The sequence below is a fragment of the Sorex fumeus genome, unplaced genomic scaffold (genome assembly GCF_029834395.1).
Source record: "Sorex fumeus unplaced genomic scaffold, SorFum_2.1 ptg000072l, whole genome shotgun sequence".
NCBI classification, from domain to species: Eukaryota; Metazoa; Chordata; class Mammalia; order Eulipotyphla; family Soricidae; genus Sorex; species Sorex fumeus.
In genome coordinates, this window is record NW_026606129.1 from 44,488,490 (window position 1) to 44,504,656 (window position 16,167).

Genomic DNA, 16,167 nt, shown 5'->3' on the forward strand with positions numbered 1-16,167 from the left:
GGGCTCTCCTGTACATACTCCCAAGGCCTTTGGAACCTCCCCTTCCCCCTTGACTTCTCTTCACCTAATTGTTTTCTTTCCTTTCCCAGCCCTTCTTCTCCCCTTCACTTCTAACAGACCTCCCCACAGAAATCAGTGTTTGCCATAACCTACCCCCTCCTGCCCCACACTACAAATACCAGTTAGAGAATGGATAATGCTTTAGCTAATGGCTTCTCCTCAGTCTTCAGGCCCTCCCATCCTCCTGTGAAAACACTGGTAACAACTTCCTCTACTGTGCTTCCATTGTTATATATGACATCTCTGTGTGGCACCTATCCACTCCCAGGATATACTACCATTGTTTATGAACTTCTGGGGACCGGGGTCCAGGCTAAGTGAACCATCACTGTGATCCACCAATGGGAGCTGAAGAGCTGGGTGTTGAGTAAATGAATGATGACTTCCTAAATAGACAGGATGGAGGCTCATGTGTGATCCAAAATCCATGCTGAGTCGTTCTGCATAATATGCTCTGGGGCATTCACGCATCACCATCAGTGACTACCCCAGTTCTCAGCTCCCACTTAGACAACAGAAACATGGCTGTTTTGTTCCCAAAGAGAGATACCGAAGAAATGAAACACAGTTGTGAACTTCTCTCACAAAATACATAGCAGCTCTGGGACGCACACGAAAGCGTGATATTGAGTGTTGCCTCCATCGTGGGCCAAGTGTTATTTATCTCAGACTCAGTAGCTCTTACAGATAAATACCAGGAACACAGGGGAAATAGAAATGACTGCTACGTGGAAAGAGACACAACCACAAAGCCCCAAGGGAAAGAAGGGAGCGAGAAAAGCTTGTTTTAAAAAGACAGACATCAAACCTAGTGGGGGAAGAGCAAAGAGAGGATAGAATCACAGTAACTAAGTTTTCTCAACAACAACAAAATGATGTGGCAATTAAAATAAGTCTGAATGGTTTGAAATAACAGCCTTGACAGCTAGAACTAAAGTAGAAAGAAGGAGGGGGTTGGACCAAAGTAAAGAAATCATTTGAGATCCAAAAGATAAAATCAAATGTGTTTGTGCCAAATGAAGAACACGACTGGTATTTTCTAATCAGTTGAGAGGATTCTGAATTGGATAAGGTTGTGGAAGGATTTTAGGGTTGTTCCCAGGCAACTAAAACATTGACAGGTATGGTGGTCATTGAGAAGGGTTCTGATTAGGATCGGAGTCCACTGTCCTTCAGAGCAAAGAGGATATGTTTTCTGCATATGTTCCTGTCTACCCTCCTGAATACTGACAGTAAAATCCTCCTCTGGTCCCATTCTCACCTTTTCTATATCAGGACACCCCCACCACCTCACAAACATCTGGTTAGATAGCTCAGCCTGAGTCAACTCAGTTCTTATATTGCAAAGCTTAGAATTATGCTCTTCCCCCCCCCCCCCCTCAAGCCTTCATATTGAATCAAAGGAAAAGACAGTCAATGAGTTCTTTACAGGGGATCTTTCAAAAGTCATCCTTAGTGTGTGCTGAAAGAAAAAGGACCAAACACATTAACCTCTCAGTATCTGTATAGCAAACCATAATGCCCAAAAGTAGAGAAAGATTATGGGGGAAATTTTCTGCCATGGAGGCAGGGAGAGGGTTGGAAAGGGGAGGTATACTGGGGACATTTGTGGTAGAGAATGTCTACTGGTGGAGGGATGGGTGTTTGATCATTGTATGATTGAAACTTAAACATGAAAGCTTTTTAACTGTATCTCACGGTGATTCAATAAAAAAATTAATTACCTATTAAATTATCTATTAGCACTTTTCTGGGACTATTTTGGTAAAATTAAACTTAGGAGAATAAATGGTCTGGAAATATGTCTAAATTTTTTTACATACAAATTATTTACACTTCATGCTGTAGAGCATTTGCCTTGCATGCAGCCAGCCCAGCTGAGCTGGGTTCGATTCCTCCGCCCCTCTCCGAGAGCCCAGCAAACTACCGAGAGTATCTCGCCCGCACGGCAAAGCCTGGCAAGCTACCCGTGAGGTATTTAATACAACATCACAGTAACAACAAGTCTCACGATGGAGGCATTACTGGGTCTGCTCGAGCAAATCGATGAACAATGGGAGGACAGTGACAGTGTTATGAAAATATCAAAGTATGAATTGCTAGCTCTGTAGGGGACTTGGGGGAAAGTATGTGGTCTAACTGGTGACAACTCAAGTTTTTGGAGAGCAAGGTGTCAATTTTTATTGCTAGTAATTTTCATCAACTTATATTTTGTGTATTTTATTTTCTTCATGGTTATAAAGACATTATTTAAGTAAACATGTTTATAATTTTTTTTCAAAAAAAGTCATCCTTAGATTCAAGGTTATGATTCATCCCAGAGAACTTCTTTGCATGTGAAAGACCCAAAATTCAATTCCTGGCACTATCAAGAACAAACAAATAAAAGTCCCCCTCAGGGATTTGAGGATTGACCATTGACAGAGCCACCGTCTTGCAGGTATGTATGGGAGATTTTGATCTCTAGCACTGTTAGCACACACCAAATGCAGTCCTGACAGCACTGCACTTTGAGATATCCATTCAGCCACGTATGCAAACCCCAGCCTCATTCTAACAAAGTGTGTGAGCACCAAGAGTAGGCATGCAAATCCTGGCCATCAAATCTAATTCAAGATATTATTCCTCGGTGGTGACAGGGCAACTGCAGTCTCATAGGAAGGGGGGGCAGTACCGGCTCACTCTTCATGCCCTACCGAAGTCACGAGTTGCCCCCCATGAGCGGCTCTCCAGCACAGCCATAACACCAGACGCACAAAAACCAATCTCACAATTATCTGGCTCTTTGCAAAAATCCCTCCAGACTTACCTAGTAAAATATCAGAAATCCAAAATCCAACATCATATGGTTCTCATAGCCAGCTATATAAAACAAATGATTTCACAATGCCTTTTCAGCAATTCTGATTGTTAGGGGGAAATTCTAAACAATAATGGTGCATCTTTTGTCGAAATAATGAATGTAATCAAAATAGAGAGTTAAGTAGAAATTATCTGCCTCACAGGCATTGGGAGGGGTGGGAGGGGGGTGTATTGGTGGTAAAAAATAAGTACTGGTGAAGGGAAAGGTGTTTGATCATTGTATGACCAAGACTTAATCTTGAAAGCTTTGTAACTATTCCCACAGTGATTCAATAAATAAATATAAGAAAAGAAAAAACAAAACAAAACAAAAAAGATATTATTCCTATAACTACTTTTCTTGTACTTTCTAGCAGAGTTTTCTTAATAGCCCTCATCCAGTCTTCTTCCCTTTGTAAGTTTTTATTTTAGCCATAGAATTCTCTTACTGGCAAAAGTGCATTTTATTTTTTAGATTATTTTCCTAAAGAGGTGACTTGCCAGGGGTTGTCTACTTTGATTCTCAATGGTGCCAAGGAACAAGCCTAGAGCATTCTACTTAGACACACATGGCACAACTCTCATTCTGATGGTCTGGTGCATGCCCAACGGGAAGACTCCAGCCTGTTTTCCTATGAACTCCACCCATCCTTTTTCTGTCTAAATTTCTCTCCATCTTTCAAAACCCAACCATCCTTCTTGGTATCGACTCTTTATCCCACATCTGCTTTTCCTAGTTTTGTGACAACATTCTGCCCTTTTAACTCTCACAGCTTGCAATCTCCAAGTATTTCTCCATATCACGTCTCCAAGTATTTCTCCATATCACGTTTTTGTACAGTCACTGCCTCCCCTTTCTAACATAGTGCCCTCCGAACAATAGGGGGTACAGTTGACCAGGAGATGATCCCTGAACAGCTTCAGTTCAGTTTCATCACAGCTGTTTCCTGGGTTTTCCTAAATAAAACATCCAACATGGCAAAAATTAATCTAGATATTGAGGAAATAAAATGTTCATAAAAGTGCTGTGAATGCAACTGTGTAAACGGGAAGCCACTCTTTTCTATGGAAACTAATTGCCCCGAAGGGCTTATAGCAAATAATGAGGAAAGAAGGATGCCAGAATTATTTATGAAGATTTCGGCTGCTGTGGCTGTGATGAATTTATCATGAGCTGCCCAACAGAAAACCAGTCCCTTGCTTCTCTGATCACAACTTGGGAAATATATAAGATTCTATCTTCAGCTGGATCTGAGAAGCATCCAGTATCTCAGAGAGTGTGTGTGCATGCGCGTGTGTGTCTGTGTGTGTGTATGTGTGTGTGTGTGTGTATGAAAAGTCAAAAAGTTTTGGAAAAGTTGAGTACTGATTTTTGAAAATATATCTTATTAGGGACTGCATGTCTTTAAAAGATCTATTTTAAATTCCCACCCATTTTTCTATCTTTCTCACTCCTCCTGGATAGAAAGAAAAGGAAGAACTGCTTTTGTGAAATGGCTTGAAATGGACTAGAAATCAGGTAGATAGTGCCAATTCTTGGGGATAACCAGATCAACTCTAATTTTTTTTTAAAAATCCATTTTACCCAAGACTCAGGATTCCAGAAACCCCTCCAATCCACCTGCCCGCCACCCCCACTCCCTTACCACCACCTTCAGCCCCTCAGGGCTTGCCTGGAATATGTGGAGCATTTTTAGCAACTATATTGAGGGAGGAAGAAGGGAAGCTGGTGGAGGTAATTGCCATCTGAGCAGCTCTGGCCCATCTCCAGGCTGCTTTGGGCAAACACAGACAGCAGTATCTGAAAGTTCCATAAAGAGAGAGACCAACTTTCTCTCTTATGACTCTAAGCTATGCAAAAGAAAGAAAGAAAGAAAGAAAGAAAGAAAGAAAGAAAGAAAGAAAGAAAGAAAGAAAGCTCTACAAATCAGGAAACTCCCAAACACAGGCTGCTGGAGAAGGGGGATGCCCTGAGCTGTCCATGGTCCTAATGTCCATCTAGCAGGAGGGTGAAGCAAGATTCCTGGCTTTGTGTTAGGAGCTGTTGCACTGCATGAACCCTCCCAGAACCACGAAAGACTGAGACGTAGTGACCCTGTGTGCAGGCTTATCTAGGAAGCGGGACCTCTCAGCAGTATCCAGAGTACAAACAAGACCAGTGTGGGAAGACACAAGGTTTCAGGGAGAGTCTTTGTCTTTAGTTTTGGAAGGTCTTGTTCTGTTTGTTCTGTGGTGCCACATCCTGCATGGTGCTCTAGGGCTTCTCCTGCTGGTACAGAGGCACTGTGCAGGGTGAGCTTCCTGCATGCAAAGCATGGGCTCCTGTCCTTTCAGCCATCTCCCTGGCCCCCAAGTGGGGAATCAATTGAGGCACATTGCAGTGGCAGATGTCTTTAAAGAGGTTGTATGGATGACTCTCTCCATTACTTCTGGTCTAGAGAGTATGGAGTTCAGTGGGAATTCCAGGGAGTCCTCTGGATACAGCTGAGGACTTTGCTTTGCAATTTTGGGAGTGCCTAAGTCTAGGGTCATAATCCTGCCTGGAAAATCAAGGATCGGTGCATGTATTTCCTGTAAATCAGATGTGTCAGTCTCACACAAGGGCACAACTATGGGGACGTGTGGACATGGGCATGTTGAGGGCAGTATACTAAGTCGCTCCCTCACCCCCACCTATCCTACTCCCTGCTCTAACCCTCCAACATGGCAGAGTCTTCAACAACTGTATGAAAGTGGGTGGAGGGGGTGTCTGGAGGGGAGACAGGAGAGAACAAAAGTGACTTCTCCTACCTCCCGGACAACTGCCAGTCACCAGCATGAAGAAAAGTCTCACCTTTGAGTAGGGTCATTTTATCTGTGGAAACAGGGGTGCACTAACATTTTGATGTCTTGCTGGTCACAGTGGGATGGTCCTGACTGTTCCATGACTGGAAACTTGACACAAGTAGTGGATGTTAGTTAGGACAGAAAAGAGAACACTATAACAATGGTAGTTGGACATGATTATTCTGAAGAGAACTGAATGCTGAAAGGAGGTAAAGAGACAAATCTGATAGGCTTTCAGTAACAGTATTGCAAACCATATGGCCAAAAGGAGAGAGAGAGAGAGAGAGAGAGAGAGAGAGAGAGAGAGAGAGAGAGAGAGGGAAAGTGTCTGCCACAGAGGCAGGTTGGGGAAGCAAGGAGGTAGTGGGAGGAAAAACGGGCACTTTGGTGGTGGGAAATGTACACAAGTGAAAAGGAGAGATTTTGGAACATTGTATGACTGAAACCCAATTATGAACAACTTTGTAACTGTGTATCTCACTGTGATTCAGTGAGAAGGAGAGGGGAGGGAAGGGGGTGAGAGGAGGGAGGCAAAGGGAAGGAAAGGAGGGGGAGGAAGGAAGGAAGGAAGGAAGGAAGGAAGGAAGGAAGGAAGGAAGGAAGGAAGGGAGGGAGGGAGGGAGGGAGGGAGAAAAGGAGGGAGGGAGGGAGGGAGGAAAGAAAGGAAAGAAAGAAAGAAAGAAAGAAAGAAAGAAAGAAAGAAAGAAAGAAAGAAAGAAAGACAGACAGTGGGGGATGGCCCTTCCTAGGTATATCCAATTCAATTCTTTTTTTGTATGTAAAATTTTGTTCAAAAATTTTATGCATATACCATTGTATAATCTTTTTTCCTTTTTTTTATTAGTGAAACACCATGAGGTACAGTTGTAGATTTACAATTTTTGTACTTGGGTTTCGATTATACAATGATCAGATACCCATCCCTCCACCAGTACCCATTTTCCACCACCATGGATAATATCCCCCCCTCTCCCATCCCCCCATCCCCCTGCCTCTGTGGCAGGGCAATCCCCTGTGTTCTCTCTCTCCTTTGGGGTGTTGTGGCCTGAAAAAGAGGCATTGAGTGGCAAACATGTTCAGTCCATAGTCTACTTTCGACATGCATCTCCCATCCTGGGAGGATCCTCCAAACACCCTTTATTTGGTGCTCCCTTCTCTATCTGAGCTGCCCTTTCCTCTAGAATGCCTGGCTGGCCACTAAGCTATGGAGTAATCCTCCTGGTGCTGATCTCAGCTATTCTTGGGTATTAATCTCATATTTTGTTACTTTATATCCCCCAGATGAATGCAATCTTTCTATGTCTATCCCTCTCTTTCTGACTCATTTCGCTTAGCATGATACTTTCCATGTTGTACCACTTGTATGTAAATTTCATGACCTCATCCTTTCTAAAAGCTATGTAGTACTCCATTGTGTAGATGTACCAAAGTTTCTTTAACCAGTCATCTGTTCTTGGGCATTCAGGTTTCTTCCAGTTTCTGGCTATTGTAAAGAGTGCTGCAATGAACAAACAAGTGCAGATGTCACTTCGACTATACATTTTGCCTCTCTGGGATATATTCCCAGGAGTGGTATTGCTGGGTCAAATGGGAGCTCAATTTCTAATTTTTTGAGAATCGTCCATACTGTTTTCCAGAAGGGCTGAACCAGTTGACATTCCCACCAATAGTGAAGGAGTGTCCCTTTCTCGCCACATCCGTGCCAGCATCGGTTGCTTTTGTTCTTTTGAATGTGGGCCAGTCACTGAGGTGTGAGATGGTATCTCATTGTGGTTTTGATCTGCATCTCCCTGATGACTAATGATGTAGAGCATTTTCTCATGTGCTTTTTTGCCATTCGGATTTCTTCTTGGAGAAAGTTTCTGTTCATTTCATTGCCCCATTTTTGGATGGGGTTGGATGTTTTCTTCTTGTGGAGTTGAACTAGTATTTTGTATATCCTGGATATCAACCCCTTGTCAGATGTGTATTCGGCAAATATCCTTTCCCATTCTGTAGACTGTCTTTGTATTTTGGTCACTGTTTCTTTGGAGGTGCAGAAGCTTCTTAGTTTAAGATAGTCCCATTTATCTATCTCTGTTTTCACTTGCTCGGCCAGTGGCGTGGCATCTTTGAAGATACCATTAGCTTCAATGTCATGGAGGGTTTTGCCAACTTTGTCTTCAATGTACCTTAAGGTTTCTGGTCTGATGTTGAAGTCTTTAATCCATTTTGATCTTACTTTTGTACATGGTGTTAGGCAGAGTTCTGAGCCCATTTTTTTGCATGTAGCCGTCCAGTGATGCCAGCACAATTTGTTAAAGAGGCTTTCCTTACTCCACTTCACATTACTTGCACCTTTATCAAAGATTAGATGATCATCTGATTGAGGGGAGATGTCAGTGTATTCAACCCTGTTCCATTGGTCTGCAGTTCTGCCTTTGTTCCAGTACCATGCTGTTTTAATTATTACTGCTTTGTAGTACAGTTTGAAGTTCAGGAGGTTGATTCCTCCCATTTTCTTTTTCCCAAGAATTGCTTTAGCTATTCGTGGGGGCTTATTGTTCCATATAAATTTCAGGAGTGTTTGCTCCATTTCTTTGAAGAATGTCATGGGTATCCTTATAGGGATTGCATTGAATTTATACAATGCTTTCAGTAGCATTGCCATTTTGACAATGTTAAGTCTCCCAACCCATGAGCAGGGGATATCTTTCCATTTCCTCATGTCCTCTTTTATTTCCTGAAGTAGCGTTTTGTAGTTTTCTTTGTACAGGTCCTTTACTTCCTTAGTTAAGCTGATTCCTAGGTACTTGATTTTCTGGGGCACAATTGTGAACGGGATTGTTTTTTTCATGTTGCTTTCTTCTCTCTCACTGTTTGCGTATAGGAAAGCCATGGACTTTTGGGTATTGATTTTATAGCCTGCAACTTTACTATATGAGTCTATTGTTTCTAGGATTTTTTTGGTGGAGGTTATTGGGTTCTCTAAGTAGAGTATCATATCATCTGCGAATAGTGAGAGCTTGATTTCTTCCTTTCCCACCTGAATGTCCTTAATATCTTTTTCTTGCCTAATCGCTATTGCAAGTACTTCCAGTACTATATTGAACAGCAGTGGAGATAGTGAGCATCCTTGTCTCGTCCCTGATCTTAGAGGGAAGGCTCTCAGTTTTTCCCCATTGAGGATGATGCTTGCTGTAGGCTTGTGGTAGATGGCTTTAACTATGTTGAGGAAGGTCCCCTCTATACCCATTTTGGCTAGGGTTTTCATCATAAAGGGGTGCTGGATCTTGTCAAATGCCTTCTCTGCATCTATTGATATAATCATATGCTTTTTATCTTTTCTTTTGTTGATATGATGTATTATGTTGATTGATTTCTGAATGTTAAACCATCCTTGCATCCCTGGGATGAATCCTACTTGGTCATGGTGTATGATCTTTTTGATGAGTAGTTGGATTCTATTTGCTAGTAGTTTGTTGAGAATCTTTGCATCTGTGTTCATCAGGGATATCGGTCTGTAATTCTCTTTCTTTGTGGTATCTCTGTCTGCTTTTGGTATCAGTGTAATATTTGCTTCGTAGAAACTGTTCAGAAGTGTTTTTGATATTTCAATTTCGTGGAAAAGCTTAAAGAGGATTGGGAGTAAGTCCTCTTTAAAGATTTGGAAGAATTCACTAGTGAATCCATCCGGGCCAGGGCTTTTGTGCTTGGGGAGACTTTTTATTACCATTTCAATTTCCTTGATGGTGATAGGTCTGTTCAGGTATTCCAGGTCTTCTTGGTTCAGCCTTGGGAGTCTGTAGGAGTCTAGGAATTTATCCATTTCCTCGAGGTTTTGATGTTCCGTGGCATAAAGCTTCTCAAAGTACTCCCTGAGTATTCTTTGAATTTCTGTAGTTTCTGTTGTAATGACCCCCTTTTCATTTCTGATTCGGTTTATTAGGGTTTTCTCTCTCCCTTTCTTTGTGAGTTTTGCTAGAGGCTTATCGATCTTGTTAATTTTCTCGAAGAACAAGCTCTTGGTTTCATTGATCTTTCAGATTGTTTTTTGGGTTTCCATCTCGTTAATCTCTGCTCTGAGTTTTATTATTTCCTTCCTCCTGTTTGGGTTGTGCTCCTTTTTTTGGTCCTTCTCCAAGCTCTTAAGCTGTGAGGTTAGGTTACTTATGTGTGCTCGCTCCTCCTTCCAGAGGAATGCTTGTAGAGCTATAAACTTTCCTCTTAACACAGCTTTTGCTGTGTCCCATAAGTTTTGGTAACTCGTGTTCTCATTTTCATTCGTTTCTAGGAATCTTTTGATTTCCTCTTTGATTTCCTGTCTAATCCACTCGTTGTTCAATAGCGCACTGTTTAATTTCCAGGTGTTTGATTTAGTTTTCTGTTTTTGTGTGTGATTTACTTCTAATTTCAGCACATTATGGTCTGAGAAGATTGTTGATACAATCTCTATCTTCTTAATTTTATGGAGGCATGTTTTGTGGCTCAGCATGTGGTCTATCTTGGAGAATGTTCCATGTACACTTGAGAAGAATGTGTATTCAGCTTTTTGTGGATGAAGTGTCCTGTATATATCTACTAAGTCCCTTTCTTCCATTGTTTCCCTCAGATGAAGTATGTCCTTGCTAAGCTTGAGTCTGGTTGATCTATCAAGAGGTGACAAAGTGGTGTTGAAGTCTCCCACTAGTATTGTGTTGCTATTGATGTCTTTTTCCAAATCTATGAGTAGTTGTTTTAAGTACTTTGCTGGTCTCTCATTAGGTGCATATACATTTATTATTGTAAGTTCTTCCTGTTGTACAGATCCTTTGATCAATAAGAAATGGCCTTCACTGTCTCTTATAACCTTCGTCACTCTGAAATCGATGTGGTCTGATATTAGGATGGCTACCCCAGCTTTTTTATGGGAGCTGTTTGCCTGTAGGATTGTTTTCCAGCCTTTGACTCTGAGTCTGTGTTTGCTTTGACGATTGAGATGTGTTTCTTGCAGGCAGCAGAATGTTGGGTTCAATGTTCTAATCCATCCTGCCACTCTATGTCTTTTAATTGGTGCGTTTAGCCCATTGACATTGAGAGAGATTATTGTTATGGGATTTTGTCCCATTGTTCTGTTAAAATTTGGTGTATTTGAGGGGCTTTTCTTGCCTTAAAGTAGCCCATTTAGTTGTTCTTGTAACCATGGTTTTGAGTCTATGAAGTTCCTGAGCTGTTGTTTGTCTGTGAAACTGTGTGTTGTTCCTTCTATTATGAATGAGAGTCTTGCTGGGAAAAGTATTTTTGGGGAGGCATTTATTTCATTGAGTTTTTTCACTATGTCCCACCACTGTTTTCGGGCCACGAGGGTTTCATCAGAAAAATCAGCTGTGAATTTTAAGGATGCTCCTTTGTAAGAGATTTCTTTCTTCGATCTTTCTGCTTTCAGAATTTTGTCTCTGTCTAAGGTTTTGGTCATTTTGATCAGAATGTGTCTTGGGGTATTTTAATTCGGATTTCTTCTAGCTGGTACCCTTCGGGCCTCCTGAATGTGGTCACAAGTTTTCTTCAGCTCTGGAAACGTTGTAGCAATGATGTCTTTGACAGTTCCTTCTTCATCGAGGTTTTCTTCCTGTCCCTCTGGGACTCCAATAATTCTTATGTTACCCCTCTTGGCTTCATCACGATCTTCTCTTGCCATCTGTTCCCGAATTGTGAGTCTCTTTTCCATTTTTTGCTCTTTTCTGGAGAGTCTCTGAAGTTCATCTTCGAGCTCACTGATTCTGTTCTCAGCAGATGTTACTCTGCTGCTGAGGCCTTCCACTGAGTTTTTCAATTCGTCTATGAGATTTTTCAGGTCTGACATTTCCGATTGCATTTTCCTCATTTCTGCCTTCAAATCCTCTTGTCTTCTATTGACATTGCTTTCCATTGTTTCTTTTAGTTCCCTAAGCATCCTAAGTAGCTCCCTTCTGAATTCCTTGTCAGAGAGGTTGTCTAACACTACAGTACTGTTGGTGTCATCTGGGCTAGACTCTTCAATAAGAAAGTTTGGTGGGCTTTTGCGTTGCTTTACCATTGACGTTCACTGTTACTATTCTGCTTGATATGCAGTGTGAGTTTAGATAGGCTTATGAGTTATTGGCTACTGTGTTTCTAGTGGCTGAGCTAAACTAGAGAAGTTTCCATCTAAGAAGATAGCTTGTGGTTCCTATGGCATATGTAGTGGGAAAATATTTCATGGCCGTGTTACGGGCCGTGGCTCCAGAAAGAGTCCCTGGCACTGGGCGAGGAGTTGGGAACGTCTCCTGGTTGGAATGAGGAGCCGTTCAGCTTTGTTGCCCAGAGCTGGGCCTCCGTGCCCATCCCGCGCAGATCAGGGAAGAAAACCGGCTTTCTAGGAGATGGAGCTAGCTGCGCATGCCCAGAGAGGGTCCCAGGCCCTTGGGGGCGGGCTGTACCTGGTTGGAATAGGAGCCGTTCAGCTTTGTTGCCCAGAGCTGGGCCTCCGTGCCCATCCCGCGCAGATCAGGGGAGAAAACTGGCTTTCTAGGAGATGGAGCTAGCTGCGCATGCCCAGAGAGGGTCCCAGGCCCTTGGGGGCGGGCTGTACCTGGTTGGAATAGGAGCCGTTCAGCTTTGTTGCCCAGAGCTGGGCCTCCATGCCCGTCCTGCGCAGATCAGGGGAGAAAACCGGCTTTCTAGGAGATGGGGCTAGCTGCGCATGCCCAGAGCTCCAATTCAATTCTTAGGGACATTTTTACAAATATAAGAGAAATGCTAGGCTGGGGAAGTGGTTCAGTGATACAGTGAGGCCCTGTAAAAAAGGATCAAGTTAAAAATATCTTCAGAGAGGTCATCTCTGAAAGGCAAATCTCTCAATCCAGAGCCCAGGCCCCAACCACCTCCTTTGTCTGATTCTCACACTTTGGGTCACCACCCACAGCCCTTTCACCCCCAGATCATAGCTAACTAGAATTCCAGAACCTGCTGGAATTCTCCAAAGTAGCCAACCCTAAAGCCTTGTAGAAATCTCCCTCTCAGCTCCTGCAGATTGTTGAACTCTCTCCTATGCCAGTGCTTCCTTCTGAGCTCCCAACCAGCCCTTATGAGAAGGGGAACCCAGTGTGCCCCTTCTCTTGGGTGCTGTGGATAGAAGAGTTTGTCCTGGGGGCAGAGCAATAGTACAGTGGCTAGGATGCTTGCCTTGCATGCCATCGACCTGGGTTCAATCCTGGCTTCTCATATGGTTCCCCGAGCCTCACCAGGACTGATCCTTGAGCACAGAGCCAGCAGTAAGCCTCGAACACCACCGAGTATGACCCCCCACCCTCAAAAAATAAAAAACGAGTTGTCTTTTTATCAGACCTCCCCACTTATGAGTAAAAATTAAATCTACATTTTTAAAAAAGTAAAGATTGTAGAATGGGTTAATATCTCTGACTGGACCCACTCTTTTTATTCACGGACAGTGATCATGACCATGTGTTACTGGACAGAAAACAAGTCACTCGTGTTTCTGTTCAAGGGCTAAAGAAAGTGAGCCCTGAGAAATGTCCCAAGTGACCCTCTGAGACAAAGAATCGAAGTTCTTTTTTGATGATGACATGAGTCACACTTGGGTATTTTAAAGCCCCATTATTCTTTACTGCCCGACACATCAACTGCACACTGCAAGTTTTTGCAAGTTTTTCAACAGATGAGAACCTTGCCCTGGCTTTGGAATAAGACACCTATGGAACCATTGACTCAGAGAGAACATTCAGGCTGCCCTGCCATCGCTTAAATGAACTCAGTGATAGGATCAGGGAAGTGAGGACCAGGAGGGAGGACAGAGGTCTGGTCTGCTCCACTGAGTATCTGGAGGAGAAGAAACAGTCAGAGCAGAGGTCAGACATAAATTTGTAATGGGCTGGGTCCCTGGGAAGCTATGAATGGACTCAGGGCAGAAACCTGACAGAGGTCAGCAAGCTGGTGAGCAGCGTAGGCTCTGAGCATCTTCCTTCAGTGCCTGCTCAGAAAGAATTAGAGAGGCGCTGAAAAGCATCACTTTAGAGAAAGATGGCCAGGCACCACACAGAGAACAGTAGGCAAGGTGGAGCTGTGCCACAACAAATACCTGAAGGACCACACTGATGGTCGCCACACAGTGGACCTGCTGGGAAAGATCTGACCTCAGGAGGACACCCAGGAGAATGGGAGCTGTACAAGGACCTCACCACCACCACCTCCATAGAAAACACAAGGAGAGGAAGTAAGAGCGGACCGTGAGCAACCAGGACTCCTGGGGTCCATCTAGTGGTCCTCAACCAAAGCAAAGGGGGTCTGCAAGAGTCTCTAAAGGATTGATTTCCGAGTTCACCAAGGATGTTGACTCAGCAGGTCCCACCTCCATCAAGTATCTTAGTGTCTCCACCACACTGAAGAAACATGTCTCCCACTAGTACGAAACCTGTCACCCATAGGCTTCCCATCCCCACAATGTCCACTAGTTCAGCCTACATCTACCCTAGAACCTGATTCAGTACTGCTTCCTCCCTTTCCCTCTCCCTCACTTTCCCTCTCCCTCTTCCTTCCTCTCCTCTCCCTCCCTAGTCTCCCTCTCCTTTCCCTCCTCTCCCTCTCTCTGTCTCTCTATCTCTTTCTCCCCCTTTTTCTGTCTGTCTTTCTCTGTCTCTGTCTGTCTGTCTCTCTCTCCTCTCTTTCTCTCACACACACACACACACACACACATACACACACTCGCACACACACACAGGAAAACTCTAAACCATGCATATGGGTCAAGCAGTAGAGCACATGCCAGCAAGTCCCTGAGTTTGATCTCAGCATCACTTGTTCCCCTGGGAAGCCCTGGTGGTCCATGAGCACCACTAGCCCAGGCACTGATCTCTCAGGCTGCACATCCAGATTGAGCATTAACTGGGAGGAGCCCCACCATCACAGGAGGGGGGAATATAGAAATCTCCCTTAGCCATCATAGACTATTTTTCCCAGGTTCTTCCAGTTGGCAAGTAAGAGTCAATATTTGTCTGGGAAACATGTGTTCTTTGATAACTGGCTTCTGCCATTTGTAGAAGGATTTCACGTTTCATCCATATTGCAACATACAGCTCAGACTACAGAGTCCTTGGGTTGAGTATTTCAATCAAGGAAACTACATGGTATGTGAATTTTATCTCCATGTTTATATTTTAAAGAAAGAAATCTAGCAGGACACTTTGAGCCAAGCAGAGCCATGTGAAAACTAACTTTCCAAGTGTTGACAATGAAGTTTCGGGTACAGGATTGAGCATCCTGAGATCTCAGTTTTCACATCTATAAAATAGATACACTAATACAGGTTGTTGGAAAGATTGGCTAAGAGCAGATGAACATGCCATTAGCACATAGGCTAGATCACTTGCAACTATTGTTAGTTGAATGCTATGTAGTATTAGTAATAGTCATAATGAGAGTCCAGCCCTTAGGACGTTTGCCTTGCAGGCAGCCACCAGAGGTGGATTCCCCAGCATCCCATACAGTCCCCTGAGCACCGTCCAGGGTAATTCCTGAGTGCAGAGCCTGAACATCACCAGTTGTGGTCCAATTCCCCTCTCCTCCAGAAGAAGAAGAAAAAAGAAGAAAGTAGAAGAAAGAAGAAGAAAGAAGAGGAAGAAGAGGAAGAAGGAGAAGAAGAAGAAGAAGAAGAAGAAGAAGAAGAAGAAGAAGAAGAAGAAGAAGAAGAAGAAGAAGAAGAAGAAGAAGAAGAAGAAGAAGGAAGAAGAAGAAGAAGAAGAAGAAGAAGAAGAAGAAGAAGAAGAAGAAGAAGAAGAAGAAGAAGAAGAAGAAGAATGCATTCATTCACTCAGTGACTCCATGCCGGGGTTACCCTGTGCTGACAATGTTTAAGATACCAGTGAGAGAGCAGTGAGCAAATGAGGACTTTTTAAAAATTAATTAATTAATTAATGGGGCTGGAGCGATAGCATAGTGGGTAGGGCATTTGCCTTGCTCGCAGCCAACATGGCCGACCCAGGTTCGATTCCCAGCATCCCATATGGTCCCCCAAGCACTGCCAGGAGTAATTCCTGAGTGCATGAGCCAGGAGTAACCCCTGAGCATCGCTGGGTGTGACCCAAAAAGCAAAAAATAAAAAATTAATTAATAAAATAAATTTCAAAAAACCTCTGCCCATGTGAAGTTCACACTCTAGTGGGAAGGAAAATAATACAGATGGACAGATAGACAGGCCTGGTGATTGTCAGACAGAAACAGACCAGAATCTCCAGAGTGCCACAGTTGGACCTGTTTGCTGTGACGTTGCTTGAATATACAATCCTCCAGGCTGAAAACCCTAAACTCCCCCAGGACACAAATTGTCTGCCCACTCAGTTCCCACAGCCTCCCAGCTCTTCCTGGGAGAAAGTACAACTCCTGAGGCCTGAACGCTTCTTGCAGGCTGGACCCTGGCAGAGTGGCAGAGTGTGGGCAGGCCATCTCCCG